Below are 25,264 nucleotides of genomic sequence, written 5' to 3'. Positions count from 1 at the left end.
AGTTCAGCCACGAAAGCCCTGCCTGCCACACAGATATGGATCCGTCTCATTAAAAAGCCTCAGCATCAGCCAGAGTTCTGCCCTGCTGTCTCTCTGGCTGGAGCCTGGAGCCCCAGCACGGTGCCAAGGGAGCCTAAATGCAACACCAGGAATCTGTGCACAAGTGACCCCATCTTTTGGAATAAGCCCGGTACTGCCCCTCAGTCAACCTTCCATTCTCCGCTTGGGTCTGGGGGAGGGGGGATCTGAGGCAATCAGGGGGGACAACTTGAGTCCCATGTCCACTTCTCCCCTTTCCATACCCTGAAATGTACTACCACAGTGATACAGCCGCCATGCATAGCCATGTTCGAGGTCCTGGCAGCAGGCAAACGCTGCTCCCCAGTCCCTAGGAGAGCCCTGGCTGTGAATCAGGGAGGCCATCCATGCTGTAGCTTGGTTAGGAAGGGGCAAGGATTCTGGGAAGCCACTCATGCCCATGGCATTGAGGGTGGTCACAATGATGCCATGCTGGTGCAGACCACCATGCCCCAGATTGCGACAGAGCCAAGAGAGATGGTGGCAACCTCCAGCCAGGAGAGCCATGGCCGTGTTCTCTCACATCTTTCTCATCCTCAGCAGATGGGTGAGCTTGGAGCCTCTGTTCTCTGATGCCCAGGCTGGAGGCGTGATCTTCACTATCCCCTCTGCTGCTGTTTCTTTTGCTACCAGCATCCCTGTAGCCACTTTACAGGAGTTGTCGCACTCTGGTGCTGGCAGGCTGGGGTCCGGCTTCAGAACTCTTTGTCCTCAACACTGAGCCTGGTTGTGCTAGGTCCAATTGCCCGCCCAGTTCCTCCTCAAATGCTACCCTGTCCTAGTTTTCTTTTTGTTGCTGTGACGAAACACTGACCATAACCAACTTGGGGGTGAGAGGGTTTATTTTATCTTAAAATTCATAGTCCATCCTGAAGGAAGTCAGGGCAGGAGCTCAAGCCAGGAACCTGAGCACAGGACATGAAGCAGAAACCATGGAGAAAGCTGCTTACTGACTTGATCCCTGTGACTCGTTCTTCCTTCCACCATCCAGGACCACAGGACCAGGGATGAGATTTCCCATATCAGTCATTAATCAAGAAAACCACAGCTCAATATGGTGGGTCAGTTTTCTCAATTGAGGTTCTCTCTTTCCAGATAGCTGTAGTTTGTGTCCTGTTGAAAAAAATGCAGCCTATACCTAAGTGTAAACTGTGTCTGTCTGAAACCTTTTTAGTGCCAGAGGGTGGATGCTCTCCCAGTCTGAGGCATGGGGCCAGAAGCAGGAGTAGGCAGATACTGTTCTGAGTATCACCTTCCCTGGGCGGTACCTGATGGGGAGCAGGCGTGTCCACACTGGGACTCATCCAGCCTCCTGGCTTCCCACGTATCTTTTGAGGTGGGCGAAAGGCACAGAGAAAGCATAAAATAAACTGGCTGAGGGACCAGTTCAGAGGAACTATGGGCCAGGGAGGCAACTAGTGCTTAAGTGCCCACTGTGATCACCTCACCTGCACTGAAGAGGAATGGTCGTAGGTGGTTCTCATTGTGTTACCTGGGAACTTACTCGGCACTGCTAAGAGGCCTGCTGTGCTGGCTAGTTTTGTGTCAACTTGACACAAGCTACAGAGAGGAAATCTAGACCGAGAAAATGCCTTGCAAGATCTGACAGTAGTCAACCCTATAGAGCATTTTTAAATTAGTGATTTATGTGGGAGGGCCCAGCACATTATGGGTGGGGCCAACCAGGGGCTGGTGGTCCTAGATTAGATAGATAGATAGATAGATAGATAGATAGATAGATAGATAGATAGATAGATAGATAGACATGTAGGCAGGTAGCTAGGTAGGTAGATAGGTAGGTAGGTAGATAGATAGATAGATAGATAGATAGATAGATAGATAGATAGATAGATAGAAAGATAGATAGAAAGATAGACAGACAGACATGTAGGCAGGTAGCTAGGTAGATAGATAGATAGATAGATAGATAGATAGATAGATAGATAGATAGATAGATAGACAGACAGACAGACATGTAGGCAGGTAGGTAGGTAGGTAGATAGATAGATAGATAGATAGATAGATAGATAGATAGATAGATAGATAGATAGATAGTGAGTACAGCCATGAGGAGCAAGCCAGTAAGCAGCATCCCATGCTGTCTGTATTAGCTCCTGTCTCTAGGTTCCTGCCTTGTTTGAGTGCCTGTCTTGACTTCCTTCAGTGATGGACTATGATGTAGAAGTGTAAACCAGATACCCCCTTTCCTCTCCAAGTTTCTTTGTTCATGGTGTTCCATCACAGCAATAGAAGCCCAAAGACACCAGGCATGTCACTGAGCTGGGCATTTGATCATCTGTGAACTGTCCTTTCCTCACCTGGAAGACATTCCCTCCATTCCCTGAGTTTGGAAGATGATGGCACCTGCAGACAGCTACCAGCGTGCCCACACCCACCCATACTCTCACCTTCAGCAGCACCTCAAACGTCAGCCAGAGCAGGGATACAATCTTAACATTAAGGTGGCCTCAGTGTTCATCGACTTGGTCTGACCACACAGCCAGGTCGTGCCCTGATGCCCCCATGTGTTGCCAACACATTGTGGGTCCAGGCCTGCTGAAGAAGCCAGGCCATGTGTCTGTTTACCTCATGGCAGTGAGGGCAAGAACTATGCCAAAGCACCCTGACAGCAAACAAGCTTTCTCGCTCACACCCGAGCTACAGTTGAAGAAGCACATGTGTGGGCCCAGCCCTGCAAGACCCCGGGGAATACCGGGTCCTTGGAGGCACCATAACCAGTTCCAGGAGCAGGGTCTAGGACCTGGCTAGTTCTCCTAGAAGGTAGAATTTCGTCTCAGTGCATGACAGTGGGCAGACAAGTGCCACTCCCCATTGGAAGCAGGATCGTTCCCCCAGGGTCCCTGTTCCCAGGATATACATATAAGTTGGTGTAAGACCACACTCCTAACCTTTTTTACCTGCCAGCTTGTCCTCAGCATCAGCAAGAGCCAACTCTCCTGTGGTCACCACTGAAGCCCTAGCTGACGGGAGTCACAGTCTCAGAGAGAGGTTGTGGTCATGGGGTTCAGGAGGTAGCAGCTGGTTCTGCTTGAGGAAGGTAAGGAGGTGTGGAAGGACCTCTCTTCAGCCCAGTGTCACTTGCTTGCTGTGAGACTCTGAACAGCAACGTTCTACAGCATGAAGTGTCTGTCCCATGAGCCCAGCTAGGGCACTGGGCTGTGGAATGTGTCTCCGGCCTTGGGTTCAGCACTGTGGACAGCTCCGATCTTAGCTGTTAACCTGGGAGTCTGAGGATCTGTGTTTTTCTTATTTCACATTCTCTTCCCTCAAGGAAGGAAGACAGTTTGGGCGTTTTGGGTCTGTGTGTGTTGGAGCAGGGAGTGTAATGTTCTACCCCAGATTGCTGTTAGCCTCCAGGCATTGCTATGGGGGCACCCTAACTGTGTGTGGAGAAATTGAGCTGGCATAGCAGTTACTTCCTGCATCATGTATGTCCAGCCTGCAGGTTGCTGTGGCATCCTACCGAAGTATGTAAGTTTCTAGGACCATGTCTTGGTATCCTCTGGGCCCTGGCACTTGTCGCCTGCTCTGGTAACCAATGCCCACTGTCAGTAGTGTGGATAGAGGGATTGGAGGAAAAGCAGACACAGAGGGTATCTGGCTAGGGGTGGTCAGACTTCTGTGAAGCTTCACCTTGGAGCTCTGTCAGCCCATGCCATTTGGAGCTTCTGAGAGTCCTTTCCAGACCAGAGTCATATGACATTCTGGGCTTGAGACCTCAGCACTCCCCCAAGGAACCCAGTCTAGTGGTTGTTCCTAGGAAAACATTTCTAGAACAGCATTCCTGGCTGGCAGGATGTCCTGTATGCACCCCCTCTGCATTTTCTTCCATATACTCTTGCTGCTGTGGGAAGATAGATGCTTGGGCATGGCCAAGCATGTCTGACTGTCTGTGGGTTTCTCTAGTTCAGCTCTCCCTGGATGATGACTTTAGCACACTCCATGAGCTTCCAACTCCATACCACAGATCTTATGTGTCTGTGGCCATCCACTTTTGGCTTTGGTGGGGGAAGACCCAGACACACGGGGGTTTGCCTGAGATCAGCATCCACGACCCTTTCGTTTAGTGGTGTTTGCTTCCTTCTCCATGGCAGCCCAGCTCATCTTGCTGCAGTAGCTAATGACCCCAAGTTTGGATTATGTGTTGGGTCCAGTGTGGGTCTCCTGCACTTCTTTGCTCTGAGGCCCAGACTGCAAGGGCTGTTCTCTGACACCATAGAGATCATGACAGGAGAGAATGGTGGAGGAGCCTAGTGTAGCCTACAAGTGGCAGATGTCATTGCTGTTCCCTGGTATTGGCCAAAGTGAGTTATTACTAAGCCGTTCCTGCCGCATCATGGGGGTCACCAGGCACCATCTTGAAGGGAGATATTGAAGCCACTTGAGAAAGACAGTGGGACCTAGTGACTGATCCAGCTTACCGCACAACAGAATCGTTCCTCTCTTCCCTAGGACCACCTTCCTCTGTGCTCCTCATACCTCCTCCACCCTGCTCCCCTAGATCAGTCTTCCCTGGGAGTCTGGGAGATCTCCATACCATCTTCAAGTCTCCGAGTACAGTTCCCAGTGGGAAACCAGACTTTGGAACTGGTGGAGAGGAGGCAGACACACCCTTCAGGCCCTCCTCCTCCATAGGACCTTGAGACCCCAGGGTAGGAAGGCTTCTGTTGTGATGTGGGAATCCTCAGGTCAGATGTGCAGTGTCTCTTGGGCCAACTGGAATGATGATACAAGTAAGACTCCTCCTCCCCATCATACTTGGTTTTTTGTCTGTTTTACTTTTTTTGTTGTTGTTGTAGGCTAGATCCACCTGAGAAGAGGACCCTCAATTGAGAATGTGCCTCCCTCTTACTGGCACACAGGTAAGTCTCCAGGGCACCTTTGTCATTACTCTGGGTGTTGCCACCCCTGGGTTGGTGGTCCTGGGTGCTATAAGAAAGCTGGCTGAGCAAGCCATGGGAGCAAGTCAGTAAGCAGCATCCTTCCATGGCCTCTGCATCAGCTCTTGCCTCCAGGTCCCAGCCTTGAGTTCTTGCCCCGACTTCCCTTCATAATTGACTATATACTTTAAGATTGCATAAACTCTCTCCAAGTTGCTTTTGGTTATGGTATTATCATAGCAACAGGAAGCAAACTAGGACCCTTGGATTTGGGAGTCACATCTGGCATGGTCACTGTGATGGCTAGGGGTAGCATACATAAACCCTGCCCAGCTAGGCCCTGGCAGCTCATGACCACTTGCTTCTCTAGTCTATTTGACAACTTTACAAGGCTGTGCATGACATAGATTTAAGATACAAAACGTAAGGATGTCCTGGAACCTTCCGTGAACCATATCCTGACCCAAGACCTAGAGTGTCTGACACCCACAGCTGTGAGCTGCCAGCCCCACCCTGCTTTCGTGTCTGTCACCCCCTTACTTTTGTGTGGTTTCAGACAGTTTTGCATCACTTTGCACAGACAATATTGGTAAAATGTGTTTACTGCAAAACAATATATTGTTTAGTGTTGCTTCATGCCACAATATTTGCGTCTTCTGAGACTGGCTTTTCCAGATCCAGCTTTGTTTCCGGGCTGCAGCCATGTGCTGCAAGCAGCTAGCTTCGGATTCTCTCCAGGCTTGGCATTACATAGTGTGAGTGCTTCCTAATTTAGACTCGAGTTTTGCTGCTGTGAACAGCACTGCCATGGACTCCTTAGCTGGCTGCTGGTGGGGTCAGGGGTCAGGGGTCAGGGGTCAGGGGTCAGGGCCCTAGTAAATAGATACACTCTTTCCTGTGACATGGGTCTTGAGTGTGTGGGTGGCTGGATGTTTCAATGGTGGTCTGAGTCCCCCCACCCGAGCCCCTCCCAGTGTATGAGCTCATCCTTCTGACCGGCTCCCACTCCTCCAATATTCCATATTGTCAGACGCCTTAATTTTTGCCAATCTGCTGGGTGTAAAATAGTATCTAATTGTAGTCTTAATTTGCATTTCTCTGATTACTAACGAGGCTAGAATTTTCATGTGTTTATATTTGTGTTTCCTTTGCTGTGGAAAGTCTGTTCGTGCCTTTTGCCCATCTTTACAATCCGGTTGTTGGGTTTTTATGCCTTAATGGCTAAGAGATGTCTGTACACACATAGCAGGCCCTGCCTCAGTACGCATCTCCATGGGTTGATGAAGACTGGGAGGACCACCTTCCTTTTTCCTGCCTCGGGGTCTGCAAATGATCTGGGATCCTGCCTCATTTGGGAGTTCCCTACTTCCAGAACCTAAGAGCCTTCCACTTTTGTTTCTTTGACTTAACCTTCTGCCCCTGACATCTCTCTCTCCCAGTCAGGCTCCTTCTGTGAGGAGGCATCTCCCAGTTGCTCCCTTTCAACATCCCAAGGACCTTGACTCTCTTGGGTCAAAGGCCCAGTTCCATGTTTGTAGTTACTTTGTGACAATGGTGGGCAGGGTGGAATAGTTGAGTTGAGATCATTAGAGACCTGGGCCCCTGGGCTGAGGAGGTCTTTACAATGTACTCTTTACCAGTTGTTCTCTTGTATCAAAATCCCGACAGAGGCAACTTCAGGGAGGAACAGTTTATCTGGTGTACTATTCCAGGGTTCAGACCATCACTGTGAGAAGGTATGGTGGCCAGAGCGTGAGGCGGCTGGTCACATTGTGTCCACAGAAGCAGGGGTGGGGAAGGTTGATGCTGAGCCTGCTTTCTCCCTTTTGCCCAGTCTAGAACCCCAGCCTTTGAAACGCACTCCCCATATGGAGGATTACTTTCGTTTCTGTCTTCCCTTCTTAGGTAAACCTTTCTGGAAACGCCAGATATTGTCCAGAGATGTGTTTCCATGGCAATCCTCATCTAGCCAAGTTGGCAATGAGGATGAATAATCAACGAGCATCAACTTTCAACTGAACTCTGGTAACTATCTCTCCTGTCCCCTCAAAACATCCCTCCCCTTGGGAGACCCACCCCATCTCGTCAGTCCCTGGTGGCCACTGGTCTGTTCTGCGTCTGCCAGGTCAATGGCTCCAGAGTCCACGCACAAGGGAGTCAGTGCACTTGTGCACTTCCCTCTTTGTTCTGGTCTTATCTTGCTGAACATGGCGCCTGCCATGCATCTCCACAGCCGTGGATGGGGTCTCTTTCCCTCTGGAAGCTGATGGTATTGCACTGTGCGTGCTTACTAGGGTGTCCTCATAACGTGGTTGGTTGGGATCAGCGGGGATTGCTCTAGGACAGACATGGGGTGTCTGTAGAGCTATTTCATTTGCTCTATACCTAGTAGCAGCTTTACTAAGCATATGGCAGTCCCATTTAAAGTATTTTGAGTGAATCTGCCTTTTCCATTATATCTGCACTGATTTAATTCCCCCTCAACACACGTGCGTTCGCTTTCCTCACATGCTCGCCAGCATTTGGTTTTCTCTTTTCTGTAGCAGCCATTCTAACTTGGGTGACATGATACCCCACTGTCATTTTGATACCCACCTTGTCCAGTACTGACGGTGAAGCCCAAGGGCTGACACATGTTCCATGGTAGCTCAGTTACGGAGCCACACCACCAGCATGAGATTACTTTTTACGGATTAACACTGAACACTTTTGCAGGTGCCATTGGCTGTTCTTGCTTTCTTCTTTTGAAAAATATCTGTCTGGAGGATTTCACCCGTGCAGCAACCCCTTACTGAATGACTAGATTATAGGTGCTTTCTCCTACCCCCACTGTCCTTTCTTTTGCTGTTTCATATGTTGTGTGAAAGCTTTTCTCCTTTGTCTGCTATGGTGGTTTGAGCAAGAATGGCCCTCATAGGCTAATATATTTGAATGCTAATTATTAGAGAGTAGGTGTGGCCTTGTTGGAGGAAGTGTGTCACTGGGGGTTGGCTTCGAAGTTTCAGAAGCCCAAGTTAGGCCGAGTGGCTGGCGCTCTCTCTCTCTCTCTCTCTCTCTCTCTCTCTCTCTCTCTCTCTCTCTCTCTCTCTCTCTCCCCCCTTCTCTCTTTCTCTCTCTGATGCTTGTGGATCCTGATATAGAACTATCAACTTCGTCAGGACTGTGTGCCACTATGCTCCTTACCACAAAGAGTTACCATGGTCATGATGTCTCCTAACAGAAGTAGAACACTGGCAAAGACATTTGCTTTTGCCATCTGTGCTCTTAAAGCCTTACCTCTGCCTGTACCACTGTCTTGGGTCATCCTTCCTGTGTTTTTGTTTATTACCCATGTAGTGCAGTCTGTCCTAGAACTTGAATGTAGTTGAGGTTAGCCTTCCAGAACGTCCTGCCACCATTTCCCAAGTGCTGCTCAGAGCAGAGATGTAAGACACTACACACATATCCCATATTCTCTCTCTCTCTCTCTCTCTCTCTCTCTCTCTCTCTCTCTCTCTCATGCACACACACACACACACACACACAGACATACACATTTTCTTTCTGTAGTCTCATAATTTTAAGTTGTGCTATTAAGTCTATAGGCCATTTTGAATTCATTTTTATTTTTGTGAAAATTTTATACATGTATATAATGTCTGCTCTTCATTTACCTTCATTGCCTTCTCTTCTCCTCTCACTCCTGATGAAGCTCCCTTCTTCCCAGCTAGTCCCCCTTTCACCCATTAAGTCTTACACACACGGGGGTGGGGGCAGAGACAGAGAGACAAAGAGACAGAGAGACTGAGAGACACAGATACAGAGATTAAGACAGAAAGAGACAGAGACATAGAGATAGAGATTGAGGCAGGGAGACACAGAGAGGGGGACAGAGAGAGACAATGGAACTCAAAGACACACACACACAACACACATACATGCACACACACACACACACACACACACACACACACACACACGCATGTATGAGAGAGAGAAAGAGAGAAAGACTGAGAATTTGGGATCTCATTCTATTCTTCAGGTTGTGAACGACACTCCCCAGCAGAGACTATACATCTCCACTAGATATCCACGGCGTCTTTGTCAAAGGCCACTTTGTTATATGAGTGTAGGTTTAGGGCTGAGGTTTCTGTTCTTTGCCATAGCTCTACATGTTTGTCCTTCATTAGTGCCATGATGATTCTATTATTATAGCTTTGTCTGTGGTATGTCTATGTACCATAGATAGTGGAGTTACAGATGCTTGTGAGCCATCATGTGGGTGCTGGGAATCGAACCCAGGTCCTCTGCGTGAGCAGTCAGTGCTCTTAACCTCTGAGCCACCTCTCTAGCACCACTTTACTCTTTGAAAGGCAGCATCTCACTGGACATGGAGTGCATCAGTTTGGCTAGGTAAGTCAGCTGGCCAGGGGACCCCGGGTCTCCTCTCTCTACTCTTGCCAGTACTGGTTACAGATGCACAAAACTGTGCCTGGCATTTCTGTTTGTCTGGTTTTGTTTTAATGTAGTGTTGTGGATCTGAACTCAAGTCCTCCGCATGTACAGCAGTCACACAACTGATAGAACCATCTCTCTAGCCCCTGTTTTTCTTGTTGAGCTGGCTTTGACAAGGTGTATCTCTTAGGCAAGCCCATTGTGCCTAGTTTCCCGTCACAGTGTGTAAGGAGTTTGTTCTTTCTGGGGCTCTGTCCCTTTAGCCCCCACTGGGGATCCTGTTTATGTATCCACTCATGTCTTTCTGGTCTGCTTTCCCCACACTTTGTCCTTTCTGTATCTCTAAGGGCTCAACTTGGGCCGTTGCTTCATTTCATGCTTGATATTTTTTGTTGGTTCTTCTCCTCCTGTCTTTGGATTCAGCCATGGGTTTCTAAAGTTGGCTGCTTAGCACATGGACTTCGTTTCTTTTTGAGACAGAGCCTCACGTATCCTAGGCCATCGTCAAACTCAGTATGTAGCTGAGGATGGCCTTGAACTCCTGATCCTCCTGCCTCCCCCCACCCCCAGCATTAGAATGACAGGCGTGCACCACCACACCTGCCTCAAGCCTTGCTATTGTCTAGGAAATAATTGTGTTCATAACCTCCCCCCCAAAAGTCCCTTTTTTGTTGCATCTTTCAAGTTGTGAAAATATACAGTATTTTCATTATTTCTCAGTGTTAAAATGTAATTATCTATCTTGATTTTCTCTGATCTATTTTAATTAAGAAGTACATTGTGAAATTTCTAATTGCATTGGGGATTTTTGATTTATTCTTTTTTATTCCCCCCCCCCCCATCGCGTTCTGAAAGCTTCATTTTGTTCAGAGGATTTCTTTGCTGTGATAAGGATTCTTTGAAACTGTAAGACTTGCCTTATGGCCTAGAACCTTCCATTTCTGTAAATGTTTCATGTGTACTTGAGAGAAACATATATTCCTTAATCGCTTCATGGGAAGTGTTGGTGTGCATTAAATCCTGCCTTTTAGCACTTTGTTCCCATCTCTGCAACTCTGCCCTTGTTTGTCCTGCTTGGCCTGACACAAATTGAGAGTGGTTTGAAAATCTCTGCCCACAGCTCTTGTAAATGTATGCTTTGTTTATCTTTTATTACTTTTATAGGTTGTTTACAAGTTGAGCATTGTTAAGTTGCAACCGTCTAAAGTCGAGGATAGTCCTTTTCTATCCCACATGGCGCAGTTGTTTCAAAGCCCCTCTTGCCTGCTGTTAATGGGATTATACCAGGTTTCTTCTGATTAATGCTCTCTGTTCTTTCTTTTTTTCATCTCAAGGTGTCTCTCTGCCTTAAATATGTCTCTTGGAAACTGCTGAATTATATTAAAAAAAAAAAAGCTGATGTTCGGTGAGTTCAATCCATTATTCATTTATTGGGGTTGGTTTTCCTTCAGTTTGTTAATCTGTTCTGAAATCTACTATATTTTTTTTATTGGGGGTTTGTACTTTGAAAAGTTCTCAGATATTATCTGGCTAGACTCCCATTCACAGACTTCCTCTCCTGTAGGACTTCACTGCGGTGGTAAATGGCAGCGCGCTCTGCTGAAGATCCCAACAGGAATTGGACTCCAGTCAGTCCTTCACAGACCCAGCTCAAATCTTCTGAGTGTTCTCGTGCACTCCTTGTCAGGTCAGGATGGAATCCAGTTTCACTGAGATATGTGGATTCCTTCAGTCCACCAAGTCTTTAGGAACTCTAGAGAATTCACTAGATCAATCTCTCTCTCTCTCTCTCTCTCTCTCTCTCTCTCTCTCTCTCTCTCTCTCTCTCTCACACACACACACACACACACACACACACACACACACACATTACTGTTGTTGATCCTTGGTCCGTGGCCTCAGGCATCCTAAGCATGTGTTCTGCTATTAAATCTCACACGCCCAGCCTTTTCCCCAAGCTACTCAGGCTTCAGGCATGTGATTCCCCCTGGCTCAGCTTCCATGGGACTGGAAGGGGGCCCAGCTCTCTCGTCTGATATCCCAACTGGGTCTGTCTCAGCTTTACCCTATGTGGCTCTTCTAGAAAAGTCCTTAGTGCTGCTGCCTTTGTTGCACTGCTCAGGAGAAGATGCCAGTAGGGCTGCTCTGGAGGTTCAGGGGGGAATCTTAAAATCCAGGCTCTGGCTCTGCCTTCTGTCCACTTCCCCTGAGCCCACAGCATCCTCGCAGACTCTTATCTCTTTTCCATGCCTTCCTCTTTCCCTTTTGTTAGCATTCCTGCAGGAGACTCTTGCTGCCACTGGTGAGCCTAGGGTGGTTGTTGTTTCGGTTGCTCTGGCATCTGCAGGGTGACTTGCAGAGGTCTGGTCCTGGTTCTTTTATAGCCAGTAAACAGAGGCCGCAGGGGACTTCAGAGGACACACCAGTTGGGGAGCAGGTATGTGCCAGGTGAAGAAGGGCAGAGAAGGCATGGTGCTAGCACACAGGTAGGGAGGTGGGGAAGCTCAACAGGAGGTGGTCTGGAGATGCACTCAGTAGCTCAGAACATTAACTGTGGGCACAAGGAAGAGTGCTTTCTCAGGTCCTAGTGCTTCAAGGTGTAGAGGGCACCCAGGAAGAAGGACAAGACATGTTCAGTGTCTAGGACAGGCCAGCAGGACCCAGGGGTGGGGGGAGTCCCACCCTGCACCAGGTCCCCTGCAGTTTCTCTAGCTCTGCCTGTCCCCGCTGTGCCCAGAGAGGCCTGTCTGCTCCCCCAGCCTCTGCTCTCAGCCTTTTCTCCAAGCATGCTCTGGGGCTGTGCTGTGCTCCTTGCTACCTCTTGAGTGTGTTGTTTTGAGTGAGCCCTTTAGAAAGCTCCTATTGGATTTCTGCCTTTATAATAGAGCCTTTTGTGTATTACAGAAACTAAGTAGCAGGGAAGCTTCTCTTCTCTATAGAGAATACTTCTAAGGGAAACAGCTGTGACCCATTGCCTGGGAGTAATTCTCTTCCCCCCTGTCCTCAGGCCCACACCTCAGAACTTCCTTCTACACCTAACTTCGGCAAGGCAGTGGCACACTCAACCATGGCCTCTTTTTGCCCGGCAGGAAAGTTGGTTGTGTGGGATTTCCATAGCTAATTATCACCCTGTACCAAGCCTTGGCCAGTTCCGTGCTGTGTGGACTGAGTCCCAGGTGCTCCTCACCTCACGACTGAAGTCACGGTCTTGGAGGAAAAGGATTGAAGCAAGCGCTGTGGTTCCAAGCAGAGGGTCAGGTGGTGCAGGGAGGGCAGTGAGCCCTCAGGGAGAGCTACTGTAGGATTGCATCACTCCATCTGAGGACCCCAAGGGCTTCCACAGGGTGAAGAATGGGTCTAGGATAGATTACACAGCACATGCAAAGGCCCTGGGGCAGGGCTGGAGGCCCAGGTTAGGAAAAGGAGGCCTCTGAAGGCAGAGGTGGGTATCAGAGTAGACTTTAAGGATAGCAGTGGGGTGAGATCCAAGACCCATCTAACCCTGATTCGGAGGACCTGCGATTGGAGGACAATTCGGAGGACTTGTTTGTATGGCAGGGGTCAGTAACAGCATCAGGTCCTGAGATTCAGGGAGTGCCGGCTGCTTTGATTCATCTTCGTTTTCTCCCTCATCTGGAACCACAGTTACGGTCCAGGTGAGGAAGCTGGGGCACAGAGTCGACAGAGCTCCTTGTCTCACCTCGCCTCTGCCAAGGTCTCTGGGGGGAAGCGAGTTCCCACTTGTGGCTGTCAAGTCAGGCAGTTCTGCTCACATCTCTGCTGTCCCTGTCCCCAGCTCCCGAACTCGATTCTGAGACCAGCCATGGAATGGTCCTCAGCGAGGCTGAGCCCTGTCCCTTGGGATACTCTTTCCAAAGCCCATGTCCCCATTCTCCAGTGTCCCTGCAGGACACGCCTATCTTGATAATTGCAGTATTGGAAATCTACTTAGAAACGGGGCATTTGGGGCATTTTTGACATGAATACTTAAGAAACAATTCACTCTTCATCCATTCATCCAAATGGCTCTGATTTTGAATAATTCTTTTGAAATGGAGTCTACATTTATATAAATAGATGTTCCTGAAGTGTCATGTGATCCAAATGCATTTGCACATCATGTGATCTGAATACATTTGCACAGGGAATCAGCTCCTGGGGGCATGAGAAGCTGGGTAGGGACAGCGGGCACAGAGGCCACTTGGCTCTTAGGATGGTATTGGGCCGGTCTAACATCCACGTTACCACTTGGCCCCAGCATTACATGCTTTGGAGAGTCATTTCCTTCTTTGGGATGTGTCCCATCCTGGACCATAGAGACTAGATGTTGAGACTCTGGATAGAGCAAATGGGAGGCCTTGGTTCTGTTCAACTCTTGGTTCAGGTCCACCCTCAAAATCTGGATGTGCATGTTATAACCTTTCCCCCATCTCTGTGTTCTGGTGTCCTTAAGTTCTCTGCCTCTTGAGTTTCTTCTTGGCTGTTTTCTATCTTTGTGTTGTGGCTGTTCTTTCATTATCCAGGGCTCAGCTGCCTGCTTTGTATTAGTGCTGGCACTGGGCTGGTTGGAGGTGGTGGTGGAGAGAGGCTTCACTTGTGAGGGCTAACTGACTCTGCTGTCTGGCTACCGGGTGGCTCTAGCTGGGCTTGGCTGTTTCCTGTACACCCTAGACATATACGTTGCTGGACAGGCACTAAGAAGGTGGTCCTCAATAACAGCCCTGCATCTGTCCTTCCTCACCTGACAGGAGTCTGCTGAGCCCTGGGGGCCTGTCCCGACGGTGGGCTAACTTCTGAGTGGGGCAGTGACAGGCAGGGAGCACCTTCCTACCCATGCTCTGAGACTGGGATTATCCTCTCTATAAGACCTCAGCAAAAGCTCATCCTCTTCTTCTGTGGTCCTGATGAGGGAGGAAGCGAGCTGGAGGGGAGCAGCAGAAATCTGTGCAGGAGACATTCTTGCTGAGAACTCCAGTGCTCTACAACCCAGAGCAGAGGTAGACAGGGCTTTGAAACACTGAGCAAGAACCTTCTAGGAAGGTGAAATGTAGGAGGATGAAGGAGCTGGCCCTAACAATCCTCCCCAAAGTCCCATCCACACCATGCAAGGGCCCGACCATGCTCCCCAAAGCCCTGACTGTGCTCCCACAAGATCCTGACAATTGCCCCAATACTGACAGGGGTTCAGGAGCAGACAGGGCAGGGGACCACCTGTCAGAAACAATCCTGTGACTCTAGGGTGGTCTTAGAACTCTGTCCAGCCAGGGAATTAAATAGTGGTTGCACCATGACTCACCATCTCACAATTGATGCTAATTGTCCCCAATCAAGAGAGTAATTGAGGCTAATTGGATCCCTGCTGCCAGCACCCTCCAGCCCCTCCTACAGGCTGTGATCTAGGAGTAATTAACCACAGGCTCTAGGGGTCCATAGCTGGGGAGACTGGACACTCAGGGTGCTAGTCTCCAGCACCCTGGACTGGATACTTCCAGGGGTGGGGATATGTAAAGGGGGTTCCTGATACCCTCTGCTATACTATGCCTACTTCTGTCCCTGTACCCCCCCCCCAACGACTGGGCTCTGACTCAGTTTGGGATGCAATGAAAATCCTTTTTCTATCCTTAGGCCCCTCTGGCCCAGAGATCAGAGGTGAGGCCATATCCAGCTTCCCTTCTGCCTTGTCCCCTCCTAGCACTGATTCTTTGCTGTCCCTGCTGGTCAACAGGCAGTTTGCAATGTACTGGGCCATCTGATGCCACTGTGAGGCATGCTCTGGGCCTTGATGTTGTCGTATCAGGAATAGGTATGATGTGGCCTATGTCATGATGGTTGAGCTCAGCCGGGTTAGCATAGCCATTGCGGCCATAGCTGGGGTCTGTGCGTCTGAACAGAACTTTCGTGTTTGCCCTGGGGACTCATGCTAGAGGAGCAGCAGTTCCGCCCTAGGGAAGTCTCTAGATGTAAGGAGATGAGGCAACTTCTCCAGCAAGTGGGTCTCGTGCTGTGGCTTCCCTGGCTCTCTGAGTGGTTAGCTTCTCCCCAGCGCCTCATATGCCTGGGTCCAGGGCTTCTCCCATCCCTTTAGAGACTTAACCCCATGAAAGCCACATCTGGTCCTCAGTCCCTGTCTCCCCAAAGCGCTGTTAGAATTGGTGGAATTTCAGAGGTGCTTATGCCCCCACTCCTGAAGCAAACGCTTTCTTCAGCTCTGCTAAGGTTAGGTGTGGGGTTTGTGCCTTGCCATCAGGGAGCTGAAAATGCCAGGCTTTCACACAGCTATGTGTCAGGGCTGTGGTCTCTGGTCTGCAGGGTGTAGATGGGTGGAGTGAGGAACAGCATGTGGTGCCCACCCAATCTGGTCTATCAGTAGGAGGCATTAGTGTGGGCATAGGTCAGCTGCTGGATTCAGGTCTTCCTGCTGGGCAGCTCCCATCCTGCTGTGGTAGCTGTAGGGGCCAGAGTAGCTGGTGCAATGAGGAAGGGGTCTGCAGAGCTCACATCAAAGGCCTGCCTCTGCTCTGCCATATGCTCTGTGCATCTGGCCCCCGTGGGTCCTGCTGTCACCATGGAGCCCGCCTCTTCCCTTGAAGTTTGTGGAAACGGTTCCAGTGATTGTTCGTGGATGGGATGGAGAGGAGGCTGTAGGGTGGTCCGGCTGGGCATAGCAGAGGATGCTACAATAGGGCCTTCTACTGGGCAGCACATTCTCAGCTCCATCCAGGGGCTCCTCGGCTGTCTCTGTGGATTAGGGTCTCTCTCTATGGGTCACCCTCACCTATCCTGTGAAGCCCAGTGAGATGGGAAGTCAGTGTGGGCACAGAACAGCAGGGAACAGGCCTGCCATGGAATGACAAATTGAAGCCCTTTGGCTAACTTTCCAGAAAGGTGGAGCATGCCCGACTAGGAAAGGTGTGGCATACAAATACACACTGACCAGCTGATGAAGAACTTGAGTCCAGGGCAAGGCAGCTACTTCCTGGGCTTTGGAGCTGGGCATGGAGCAGTCAAGCTGCAGCTGGGTGTATACCTTCCAGTCTCTGAGCCCTTGTTCCTCAGAGTTCAGAAGTGCACATACTCAAGCTCACAGAGAGGACAGGTGATGACAGGCAGGAATTTCCTGTCTCCACTGGTATGCTAAGGACTCTTAGCATCTAGGAGATCCATACATTGCATCCCTGGGTGCCATCTCAGAGTAGGGGAAATAGTATTGGGGAGGCCCATTCACCCCTCTGGGCATATCCAGCTTAAATGCAGCGTCTTTCTGTCAGGGGTATGAAGCCAGGTTCTGGCCCTGTTACCTGGAGCGATAGCTTTAGTTGTCAACTTGACACAACCTGAAGCCACATGGGATGAGAGATTGTCTAGATTGGATTGGCATGTGGGCATGCCTGTGAGGCATTTTCTTAAGTTAATTGGTGTAGAAAGACTAAGTCCACCGTGGGCTCATCAGTCCCTTAGCAGGGTGTCCTGAACTGTGCGAGTGGAAAAGCTGAGCTCAAGCAAGCAAGTGAGCAAGTAAGCAAGCAAACGAGCATGCAAGCAGTCAAGCATTCAAGCATGCATGCATTTATTTCTCTCTGCTCTTGACTGTGAATGTGACACGCTGGTTCATGTTCTGTCCTTGTTACTTCCATTATTGGGCTGGATTATAACCTGGGATTTTTAGCAGGATGAACCCTAAGTGGCTTTTGGTTAAGGTGTTCACCACAGCAACAAAAATGAAGCTAGGTTGCCAGGTTCTTGGTACCGTCTGGGTCGATAATCCCCCAGGGGATGATTTGGGCCACTTCACCTCTAAGCCATCATGTCATCTGCTACTGCGATGTGATAGGACCCTCCTCCCGCATATGCTTAGCCAATGCCTGAGAAAGTTGCTGTACTGCTTATGCTATCAAGGCCAGTAAGCCAGCACCATGAAGCCAAGACACCCCACTGGGCATAGGCACCATCCTGGGTCCTGATATGAAGGCTGCTCCTACTGAGAGGGCTGGGATTCAGGGATCCCTCTTCAGCTCAGCTGGGAACTCTTCCAGGACTGTCTGGTGTGCTGTCTGTCCTGTCTCCACTTGAAGGTGCCATGTCTAGACCAGCACGCCTTCACCTAGGTTCAGAGAGTCCTAGACAGCTTGCACAGCTTCCTGTGACATCTGCACACAGATCCTGCCTCTATGAACTCCAATACTTGGCCCTGAAGCACAGGTTAGCAAGGTTGCAGTTAGACTATAAGCAGGACCGAGTTGGGGCCTAGAGAGCAGGAGCACTGGCCCCAAAGCAGTTTCCACCCAAGCTCACTATAGACACCACTCCCAACTCCCGTCCAGTCCCAGCTTCCCTAAGTGGACCTCCCAACTCCCCTGTCTCCATAGCTGGTTTCCCATCTCTTCCAGCATGTTTTGGAAGTCTTCACATAGGGATGTAGGTAGACAGAAGACAGACAGTGGGTAGGTGAGAGGATGGAGAGAAGGAAATGAAGTGGATGTATGGATGTATGTAAGTAAGTATGGATGGTGGATGAAATTTAAAGATTAATGAATGACTGAATTAATTGAAGAGGGAGGGGTATGTGGGTAGGTAGACATCAGATGATGGAATGGGTAGACAGCCTGGTGCATGAGTGGGTATATGTACATGTGGGTAAGTGAGTGAATAGATGATGGATTACTGCGTGGATGGGGGTAGGTGTGCACACATGTTTGATGGGTGATGAGTAGACAGACAGATGGACTGGTGGGTAGATGGATGGGTGATGGTTGGGTAGATGGTCAGGTGCCCAGTTGAGTGCATGGGTGAATGGATGCATATAGTTGGACTGGTACCTGGATGCATGGGGGAATGGGTACATGGATTAGTAGGTAATAAGTAGAGGGATGGATGGGCTGCTTTAGGATCTGCCATGACCTGTTAGGGATTTGCCTGACTAGAGAGATGAGATCAAGAAGAAAAGACATACTGTTCAGAAAAGCTGGGGTTGGGTGAGCCATGAACTCTGATGGAGATTCCTAACAGCAGCCCAGAACTTAGTGTGTTTATTTTATACATCTAAACCAAGGAGGCAGGTTTACTATATACAGCTGAATGCAGACGTAAGATTATGGTAGTTAGCTGAACAAAGGAGGGAGGTTTAGGTGATCTCAGTAGTGGGGTCTCTGTAAGGAAGTGGTCTCAGGCTATAAACATCTAGGAGGAGGAAGCTGGGGTCAACATTTCGTCCACACACTGTCAGCATCTGTACATGAATGAGAAGGAGGTTCTACTAATTCCATGAGTCTGAGGCACTGGGGTCCTTGACATGGCCATGCTTCTGTCAGTAATACACAGGACTCCATCTACTCCCCATCACTAGTCATGCACTGATCCCAGTGGGCAGGCTGGAAAACCTGCCCTTAGCTTCTCTGCTCTCCCAGGTTCCAGAGAGACTCCTTCCCCATCGAGCCTCCCTCCTCCCATGACCTGTTCTATCCAGTTCTTTGCCCTTCTGCACGCAGAGGTCTTCCCCTTGCCTTGCATCTCATGTCCCACCCACCCACCTTCCACCTTCCACCAATATGCTCTCCAACCATGAATACCTCCTGTGCTGCACTTCTTCTCTCTAACTCGGGGGCTGTGTAAGACTGCATGCTTTAAGGTCTGTCCTCTTCTGTCTGTTACCCATCCCTTGTGACCTGGCTACAGAGTGCCAGGTCGGATGACTTAACTGTCTCAGAACCTTACCTGGGTGTTCCTTGGCCTCTGGTCACCACCTGGTCTGTCTGGGAGCTACATACTCCATGTTAGATATAGATGAAGCCTGTGTTCCTCAGGCAGCTCCCAGTCCCATTGTGGTCATTCCCCTAGGTCAGCCTATGTGATTCCACCCTGGTTTGTCCCAGTAAGCCTAATGGCCTTGGGCCCAGAACCATTAGGCTAATAATGACCTAAGGCTCGGTGACACAAATGAGAATATAGGTGAGGGCCATGTTTGGTGTTTGCCAGATCACTGACTACAGACTCTGCCCACTTTGGCGTGATCTAAGGATCAGCTGTTTCTGTGGATTCCAAGGCACCATATTCTGCTTTGACAAAGATCCAACGTGCTTATAAGGGTTATAAGCAAGACCCCAGTGTGAGGGAAGAAGCTGGGTGTCTCACATGCTCAGCTGACTCCAGTCCAGGCAGCTTCAGGCAGCTTCATGGGTCATCCTGCTTGGCTCCGGCTTCGGTCCAGAATGGTGTAAATAAATAAATACATAAATAAATGACAATTCTGGGCACAGCTCTTAAGGGATGCTCTAACTCTGGTCTCCAGTTAGGCCATTCTCAGCACATTACAACCCAAACTGCATAGGGATGGAGGGATGTGAGCCTGGTGTGAGCCGGCCCCACACCCTCAGTAGCCCTTTGTTGGTTATTGATGACCTGCAGTTCCTATGAGGTTCAAGACCCAGAGACAGGATCCTGACACTAAAGCGCTGGCCTGAGTCAACCCACGCAGGTGCATGAGTATGTGGTAGGAATGGGGGGGTGGGGCCAGCCACTCCATCCACAGGCCTCTATCTCCCCATGCGGGTTGCAAGGCTGGGCTACAATAAATAGAAAATTATAGTATCCAGGCAGTGATCAATGAAGTATTTTTCACAAGCACAGAAAAATGTAAAGGGCTAAATTGAGGTGCATAGCAATTCATGTTTCTAATGTTTTCTGAAAGCTGTGAAGTATCGATCCCACAGCCATCGATTTCTGTTTGCAAAACCTGCAGTAGGAGTCTTGGTCTCCATAAGCTCCACATGCTGCTGTGTGTACACATACCTGTATGCACAAGTGCCTGTATGGGCTGCCTGAAGCTGGGCGATCCAGGCTCGCCTATCTGCCCGATTCCCTAGTGTCGGGATCTTGATGTCTGCTTTCAATCAGGGACCTGGGCTTGTCACTGCATAGCCATGTGTTAGACATTGAAGCCAGAATTCTCCTCATGGTGTTCTTTACCAGTCAGAGAAGGCTGCTGCTGTGTCCACACTGGTGAGGAAGCCACTCTGAATGGAGCTGAAGGGCTTGCTCAAGAGATGAGTAGTATACAGAGGCAGGACAGCCCTCCAGGCTAGTCTCTGTGTGGAAAACACAATCCTCTTTCTCAGCCCTGTGGGACCCTCTGTCATGGACTGTCAGGGACACTGTGGCTTGATTGTAAGTGTCTGGCTTAGAGAACATGGCTTGCGGGAGCCAGACTAGTCCAGAGTTTCAGTGTGCAGCCAAGCGTCTTGGGTTGGGTCACACAGTGGAGTGAGTATCAGCATGTTCCTGTTGCCCAGGCAATCCCTACCTTTGAGGTCTGGTTTCTGTGGGCAGGTCCTGGCCCAGGGTGGTACCTGGGTCCCATGCCAGCTTCTCAGAGCTCCGAAACCCATAAGTGCAGAAATAGGTGGGACACTGGGTAGTACTGAACCTGGAGGATCTGTCACCTTGTGACTTCCTCTAGCTGAGCCTTGAGTTCTTCATCAGTGAAACGGGAACATGGGCCCCTTTGCTCTGACCCTTGGGAAGGGCCCCTCACACCTAACTGGTCTCTGCCAACTGGAGGATGCAGTCAGCAAAGGCAGCTGCAATTCTGCTCACTGAGTCTGTAGCTGCCCTGCCTGGTTACTGACACAGCCCACCTGCCTGTTGCTCACACAAGCTCTATTGTGCAGAAGTGAACCGTGTTTGTCTGCCCCCTTTCCCCACATGGCTTCTGTCATGAGGATCATGCTATAGGGGAGTCTGGAGGCTTTCCGGGGTGCTGAAAAGCAAGTGTGGACTTTTGGTGGAGGAACTTGCCCAAACAAAGGCACAGAGATCTCATGGAGGAAGCACTGGATGGACAATGAGGGGCACCATGGGCTGTATTAAGAAAGAAGAGGCTATCGGGGGGTTGCTAGGAGGAGTCAGCAGCAGCAGAGGAACCTGCTAACTGAGAATACCCTTGCTGCCTAAGCGGGTACCCAGAAAGGGATGAGGGTGAAGGACAGGTAAACCAGGCTTGAAGGGGCTCTGAGCAGAGGAACTGGCAGCACCCTACAACCCCTGGCCTGCTCAGAGCTGTAGGGTATTGGTGAAACCCTGGTGGGTGAGTTCGTAGAGCCTGGGGGCTTCAGTTTGCTTTGCTCCTCATGGGAACTCTCCAAGCCTGGCCAGCAACCTGTCTCCCCAGCCTTAGAAGCAGACCCCAGTCCCTGTGCTGACTGCCGGGTCCTGGGCCTCAAACTTGACCACCCCTATCCTAATCTTTGTCCTCCTCTCTACTTTATTTTCTCTGAATCCCCAGACAGGGTAGCAGCCACACCCACTCTTAGGTCCCATTCTCCAAGTCAGCACCTGGCACAAGACAGCCTTGGGCTGGCTGTCTTGGTGGTACTGTGCCTTCTGCGTAACCTGGAGAATGGCTTGGAGTCTGCCAGTCTGATGACCTTGAGGCCAGTTGGACTGGGTGGGAAGGAAGATAGCGCTCTGTCCCCTTCTTGGTTTGGTCTCGGTCCCCAAGGCCATCTAACCTGCCTCCAGGAAATGACCAGGCAGACAGGAAAATAAGTGTGGGAATCTGGGATAGGGCACTAGCACCAAGCTTAGGGTAGGTCTGCTCTGTGCTGAGTGGCAGCACTGGGCTCACCCACAGCCACTGAGGTGACAGAGACACTTTGCTGGTCTCTGCAGAGCATTGGCGTTAGAACCTGTAAAATGAGACCGTGCCTTCCCCAGAGCAAGGAGACAACGAGGACAAGGCGCATGGCTCAGAGGCCCTGTTTTGTCTTCCCTGCCCCTCCTTCCTCTGCTATCCTTTTCCTCACTTTCCCCATTTTGTTTTCCTGGGTAGTTTAGGAATGGTGCGGAAGGGAGAGATAGGCCCTGTCTTCAGGGCGCCCCCATAGATGCAAGGAAGGCACTCAGGAGGCAGGGGATACCATTGCTGCTTTCTGACAGAGGAAAAAAAAGTTGATTTTTCTTTTTTTTTTTAAACTGCAGCAACAGAGACTTCAGAGAGACACAAGGAGGAATCCCTGAGGTGAAGGCTGCAAAATGAATGTTCTGAAAATTGGGATGCACTGGGCAAGATTACCCCTCCCCAACTCCCTCCTCTGTTCAAAGCAAGCAATTTTGCTTCCGGGTGCTTCTCAGTAATTGCAATAATAAATTGAATAATTAAGCTAAATCCACAGAAGAGAATTAAATATTAATTTCTAATAAGCTCTTTGGAGGGTGTTGATAGCGGAATAAGAATATGTTCACTCTCCTCTTGTGCAGACTCTGTCTTCCCTCACCAATGGGGAGGAGCAGAACTCAGCTACACCAGAAGGGTGAGAGTTAGGTACACCAACCTGGAGTCTGGAAGCCTGCCAGTCTTACCCAAACTGACATAGGGACCTATGGACAAAAATGGGTACCTGCCCACTAGAACCTATCTCTGGAAACTGAGGCTTCAGTAGGCTGGATGTCCAGTACCATCTGGTAGCATGACGGGTGGGCGAGACAAGACTATGATACATCTGGAGGTACTACGCTGGCCCCCAGAGACTCTGACAAGCCAGGCCCATGTTCTGTGAGGCATCTGTGATTCAAGGAGATCATGAACTCTGATGAGGTAGCCCTGGTAACCTATGGATGGTCTGAGCTCATCCCTACAAATGGAGATTTCACAGGCAAACACAGTGCCATCTGAACACTTGGGATCCCAGATCCTGGCTATTGACAGGGTCCCTCATCCCTGATACTGATCCCTGGCTCTATTCACACCCTGAGCCTGGTCCTGGTTACTCAGTCCTGAGCTGGTTGTTTGGCTGTGGATTAGCCATGACCCTTCACATGAGAGGTCAGAAGGCTCAGAAAAGCCCTTGCATTCTCCAAAGGATGAGGAGGAGGTACAGGATGCCTAGGCTCTCCTTCTGGAGGGGAGGGACCTTGAGGGTGTATGGAGTTCACACTGTCTCCACAGTGATGGTGGAGCCTTATAATGACAGCTGCAAGGGCTGGTGGGTAGAGCAGGATAGACCCTACAAACCCATTGAACAGTGACGCCCTCAGATGACTTCACTGTGTCCTACAAGTCTGTGTTAGAATCTGAGAAAGAGCCTGGCTTGGCACCTGACAGTCTCAAGACTGATAGCTACTCTCTCTCGCTGATCAGGCCCTTGTATTCATTGTGGATTCCTGGTCATGCTGGTGTGGTGGGGGAGAGGTGTGGGTTCTGAGAAACGCTGGGTAGAGTCTGGCCTGTGGAATCCCCTGCTGTTGGATTGAGCCCAACAAAACATGTCCAGGGACTTTTGAATTTCAGAGAGAGAGAGAACAAGTCCTCTAGTGTGGCATGCCCCAAGAAACATTCAGGGGTGTCTTGTAGTCAACCAATAGCTCCTTGTTTATATTATCCTGTTGTCTTGTATTTGGGGGTCTCACCTAATGTAGGCTTTCCTGGCAGCTAATTTTTAGAGCTCCCCCTGCCTCAAACCTCCATCTCCCCCGGGATTTGAAGATCTAAAGGACCCAGGGAAGCAAAGAAGGCACAGCTGGCATTGCCCCAGAGACCTGCTCTAGCTGGGGCAGGAGGAGCCTGAGAGACTCATCCTTATGCCAATGAGAAGAGCAAACGAGGTGGGGCGGGTGGGTAGCCTGTTTTCTGAGCCCTGACCTCAGCTTGCTGGGAAGCCAAGGTAAGACCCTGGAACCTCACTGAGCCCAGTTACTCAGGAGAAAAAAGGACACTTGGGCTGTATGCCCTCTTCCATCACCGTTCACCCATTCATTCATGCATGCATTCCATGGCCAAACACTGACTGGCACAGACACTATTTTAGATGCAGAGTTAGCCCATACGGGAGGCTCCATGATTTCAAAGTCCCTACCATTCATCACTGGGCAGTTATAGCTGGTGTGCTTAGTTGGGACACTGGTGCCTTGCTCATTCCCCATGCTCCTGTGCAGTCATACCTGCCATTGCCTTGGTACCCACAGGTCCCATAGGTACCCTTACCTCTGGCAGCTAAGGCTCAGCACCATGGATAGTCCCAGTGCTGTCCTAGGAGTGACTCTAGGCCAGGACCCTGCTTGTTCAGACCTCATCTCCCCAGCACAGGGGCAGCATCTTTGGCCACCTTGAGATCTACTGCCCAGCTGATGCACAGTGCGAAAGGTGAGAAGAGGCATTCTGCCTGGACAGGAAGATGGCCTGGGCCTTAGTCAGCATGGGGTCTCCACTGCCTGCTTGTTCTTCCCTCATGTGCTGGCTCCAGCCACTCTCAATCTGGAGGGCAAGAATGAAGTGGGTACAGTCCTGGGAGGGATGCGTGCGCACGTGCACACACACACACACACACACACACACACACACACACACACACATACACACACACACACACCTACCTGCCTCTGAGAACTTGTCTCCTGGGCCTCAGGTCCTAGGGCCCTGCATCTTTTTAGAAGCTATAGCCCAGACATCCAAGCCTCACCTTTCTGTGTACCCCAGCCATGCCCTGACCCTCCGTGCGCCCTGCAAGCCTGGGCCCATCTGTTCCAGTCCAGAGGTCCTGTCAGCAGCCCTTTAAGTGCCATATGGCTGAGGCTCAGCTTGCAGAGGAACAGGCAGGGCAGAGAGCTCCTGGAGGTGGGGGATGTGGTGATGTGACTGGAGGTTGGAGGAGGTCTAACCAGTGGACAGCCCAGGGCCTGGAGAAGCTGTGACTAGGAACAGGAAATGGCATGGCTGAGTCTGAAGGATTTGGGAAAGCTTTCCCCACCCCCTAACACCCACAAGCCATTTGCCATGGCAGACAGGGCCTAGGTGCTCTGCACAAAACCCAGGGGGCCATTTAGCCCCATGACCCCTGCTAGGACCTGGCAAAGCCCCGAGG

At 50.2% G+C, this 25,264-nt stretch overlaps 1 long non-coding RNA gene across 1 annotated transcript; it reads left to right on the top strand.

Annotated features, from left to right (window-relative positions):
- Nucleotides 1-4,883: 4,883 nt before the first annotated feature.
- Tsnare1 (t-SNARE domain containing 1) lies at nucleotides 4,884-10,834 on the top strand. Its single transcript, XR_015624830.1, has 3 exons — nucleotides 4,884-4,961; nucleotides 6,885-7,004; nucleotides 10,748-10,834. It is a non-coding gene; the product is annotated as a t-SNARE domain containing 1 (long non-coding RNA).
- The last annotated feature ends 14,430 nt before the right edge of the window (nucleotides 10,835-25,264 follow it).

This window comes from Rattus norvegicus, chromosome 7, assembly GCF_021556685.1.
Source record: "Rattus norvegicus strain SHRSP/BbbUtx chromosome 7, alternate assembly SHRSP_T2T, whole genome shotgun sequence".
NCBI classification, from domain to species: domain Eukaryota; kingdom Metazoa; phylum Chordata; class Mammalia; order Rodentia; family Muridae; genus Rattus; species Rattus norvegicus.
The sequence above is the reverse complement of the archived record's forward strand: the minus strand, read 5'-3'. Positions and strand labels throughout refer to the sequence as shown.